The sequence below is a fragment of the Phoca vitulina genome, unplaced genomic scaffold, assembly GCF_004348235.1.
Source record: "Phoca vitulina isolate PV1807 unplaced genomic scaffold, GSC_HSeal_1.0 scaffold3, whole genome shotgun sequence".
Classification (NCBI taxonomy): Eukaryota; Metazoa; Chordata; class Mammalia; order Carnivora; family Phocidae; genus Phoca; species Phoca vitulina.
The window spans coordinates 76,667,751-76,672,192 of NW_022589706.1; positions in this window are offsets into that span (position 1 = coordinate 76,667,751).

The following is a 4,442-nucleotide window of genomic DNA, read 5'->3' on the forward strand; positions in this document are numbered from 1 at the left end:
CTTTTGGATATATACCCAGGAATGGAGTTGTTGGGTTAGAGGATACACATGGGCTTAGCTTTAGTTTGTTCTGCCAAATATTTTTGCAAAGTGGTTGTTCCATTTTACATTCCCACCACCAATTTTTGAGAGTTCCAGTTTCTCTACATCCTTGCCAACATTTGGATAGGTTAGTCTTTAAATATAAACTCTTCTGGTCATTGCAGAGAATTATCTTACTTATTTATCTTACTGTAGTTTCAGTTTGCATTTCTCTGATGAGTATTAATGGGGAACACATCTGTTTGAAAGTGTGAAGGGGGTTGGGTCTTAAATGCAGCATGTATTGCATGCCACATTCTCAGAGGGATTTGGGATAGACTAATAGTGCAAAACTAAATAGTGAATAGGTGGCTTTCAATGGTCTGAACAGATGTGGGGTTTTGGTGGTAAGTTGTCACCCTAGGATTTCCTGGGATAATGGATATAAGCTTAGTCAGGAAACCAAAGAGAATTATAACTGGTAGTTCAAACAGAATAACTTTATTATAATCATGCTTTATTACCCAGACTCTTGTTGGGTACAATCTATACATACGGCTCTGGTAAGAAATATCAAATCAGTCCACATATATGTTATTTAGTAAGGTTCATCGAATCTTGATTCAAAAATGAAAATACTGTATTTTAAATTTTATTGGAAAGTGTTATTTAGCATATGACAGAAACCAATTTGGGGCACCTGGGTGGCTCAGTTGGTTAGGCGGCTGCCTTTGGCTCAGGTCATGATCTCAGGGTCCTGGGATCAAGTCTCGCATCGGGCTCCCTGCTTGGCGGGAAACCTGCTTCTCCCTCTCCCACTCCCCTTGCTTGTATTTCCTCTCTCGCTGTCTTTCTCTCTCTGTCAATTAAATAAATAAATAAAATATTAAAAAACAACAACAACAAAAAGAAACCGAGTTGAACTGTTGGCCAATGGCTGACCCAAGTTACCCTAAGGCAGCGCCAATATCTGAATGAACTTTTTGGATTCTCGGCCTAGAGTCCAACTTAATCCTAGAAGGTATTGATGTAGCACCCATTTTTGTGTGTTTTTGCTAAAGAAAGCATAGTAAGTCCTTCTCTTGTTCTTCTGCCTGAAGTTCACTCTCTTCTCTCAAGAAAGCTGGAGAGCACACTTGGATGTGTGCCAGCTGTGGAAATGATTGGCACTCATTCTGCAATCTTGCACAAATGGCGTAAACTTTTAGAGCCTACGTTCCCTCAGCTGTGCAATAACCACTCCCCCCCCCCCCAAGTGTTGTTGTGAGGGCTGATGTTTAAAAAAGCACACAACACAATTCTTTGCCTGAAGTGATCACCTTGAAGGTGAGGGTATTAAAGTTGTCCGGCACATGAAAATGAAACAGAGCCATTTTCTGTCCGAAGAGGACTGACAATGAAACAAATGGAGTTTAAGCTTCAGGGCCTCCTAGCAGGGAGTCAAAATAAGATATTCTGTCACACACGTTGTCAAAATAAGATATTTTAACTGCGGTTGGCGAGGATCACTTACTCCTCTCATTTTGACTTGCTTTCGATCACATTTGCCCTTCCATCAACTGGCATGGGGGAGCTGCAGGCATTTCTGGGCTTCAGTTGTGGGAAAGTTGAGTTTGGGAATGTGTATAGTTTGGGTTTATGGGATCTATTTGACTCACACTTCTACACATAGTTGAGTTACTGCTACTGTCTTGGTGTCGGAGTAGCTTCCAGAAAAACCCTGACTTCCACTGTGATTTGCTTAGGTGCAAGGGCAGAGGGGTGGTCAAGCTGCTGGATGTGTGTACTGTACCCAAGATCAGAAGCATGTGGGTGGTGGAGGAGGAAATGATTTGATATGTACTCATCTAGATGCAACTGGTAGAAAATTCCCCTTAACCCTAGAACTCACATGTTAAAGAAACTTGACAAAAACCTTCCCAGTATTGACCACAATCCTAAAAATGTATATGAATTTACCAGTAATGAGTTGTGAAGCTGAAAGAAGGTTTTCTACGCTATCGGTAAATTTTGAACAAACCTGCTTACAGAAATATCGAAGTCCATTCTCTCTATGGAAATTACAAAATAATTGTCATACAAAAAGTGGCTCAAAGGGCATGAAGTTCAAAGAACAGTAAAAAAGACTAATAGAAGTGTGTCAGTAAGTTAATAAAATTACGATATTTTTCTGGATGTTTACAGTGTCTGTCAGTTTTTAATTTGTTATTTGTTGTGATTTCTTTTCTTAGTCCCTGATACACTTGGACTCATTTTGGGATTCACAAGTTTGTATTTTTTTTTCCTATAAGGAACCTTCAAATTGTATAAACGTCTGGGGCACGCTACTGAATCCACCCATTTGTGATCATTTCTACCCAGTAGCCAATGAGCCAGCAGGACCTTGTTAGACACACCTCAGTCCTTGTCTGTAAATTCTGAAGCACCGCGAAACTGAGAAACCTAAACTATGTAAGAGTTTAGCGATGGGCTTTTTAAAAATTTCATTCTACAGATGGACATGGGGGGTGGGGAGAGAGAGAGGCAAACCATAAAACAGACTCTTAATTATAGAGAACAAACTGAGGGTTGCTGGAGAGGAGGTGGGCAGGGGATGGGCTAAATGGGGGATGGGTATTAAGGAGGGCACTTGTTGTGATGAGCATGGGTATGGCATGTAAGTGATGGATCACTGAATCCTACACCTGAAACTAATTACGTTAAGTAACTGAAATTTAAATAAAAACTTGGAAGGAAAAAAATTAAAATTTTATTCTGCCCTCACATTGCTTTATTTCCTTTTGGCAAGTGGAGGATTGGCTTTGAATTACTGAAAGAGAAAATGGGAGTTCTTAGTCCCTTTCCTTCACAGTGTAAACACAGAGAAGACTTTGTAGATCCCTGGCCATGTGTAGTAAGATGACTGTCCATCAGATAAAGGGAGCGTGCCCCAGGAGTAAATTGTGAGAGTACAACAGTACACCCACTTTATGGGTAAAGAAACTGAGGCATAAGAAGGTCTAGGAGATTCATCAAGGACATGGTGATTGGGATTAAATCCAACTGAGTACTGGATTAATGAAACTGTGTAACTCGTTGCTACCTTGCTAACTGAGTCACTTCAAAAACATGAAGAAGAAAGATTTACCTTGAATGTGCGTAGATATTGATGTTTCCTTGGCAACAGGTTTGAAGTTAAAAGCAAAATAGTGATTGAACATACGCAATTTTGTTATAAAATCATGGGCTCTGAGGCAGTTGTCTCCGAAGCTCCTTCCCATCCTTTGTTAATTGAAAAGAGAAGTTCTTTATGTTAGATGCTGCCATGTGGCAGTTATTTTAGGAAAATTTGTTTTCTAAACAGATTTTGAAGATCTGAGGCCATTTCCCTTGAAAATCTGAGGCCATTTCCCTTTCCTTATGAATCCCCCTCTGCTTTGGCCTTTTTTACTTTCTCGAAGTAAATCAGAGCCATGTGTGCAATTAACATTTAACACCCACCTCCTTGAGATCGTCATCAGTACCTGTCCCTAGTTGAAGGGATTTGTTACAATTTTGTTGCAATTAAATACTGACGAGTGTGAACATAAGGTATATTATTAATAGAATACCCTTTTCTTTTTTCTCTTAAGTTCCTTGGTTAGGCCAAATCATTCCAGTGCTACATTCCTTGTATAATTTTGTTTTTAAAAAGAGGCGCCGGGTACCTGGGTGGCTCAGTCGGTTAAGTGTCTGTCTCTTGATTTCAGCTCAGGTCATGATCTCAGGGTCGTGAGATCTAGCTGTGCCCTGCATTGGGCTCTGAGCTCAGCGGGGAGTCTGCTTCAGAGTCTCTCTCTCTCCTTCTCCCTCTACCCATCCCCCACCCCCTGCCTCCCTTTCTTAAAAAAAAAAAAGAGGCGCTGTTATTGAAATGCTTTGGTTTTAGGCCATCCACTTCCTTTGAGGGATGCTATAAGATAGAACCCCTGGAAACTACAAATACAGTTCACTACAGCTTTTCAAGTCACAGTGTGGTCTGGGCCAGCAACATGAGTATCTCTTGAGAGTGGGTTAGAAATGCAGAATCTCAGGATGGACCCCAGATCTATGGACTCAGAATCTGTATTTTAAGATCCCCAGGTGGTTTATATGCTCATTGAAGTGAGATGCACTGCTCTTCATTTCTTGGTCTATTTTCTTGGTGACTTGCAGAGAATATTTATTTCAGATATAACCCAGCAGTTAAATTCCTGGGTTTGAGGTAAGTAAAGAATTTGCTTGATTGGGGACTGCCAGCTACCAGGTAGGTGCTTTTGGGAAATGCACTTAACTTCTCTCAAGCACAGTTTCTTCTCTGTAAAAGGGAGACTACACTAGCACCTATTGCATGAAGGTGAATTAAGTCCCATATTGTAGTTGCAAATGATAACCAATAAGTGTTAGCTAGTCTTCTTCCTACT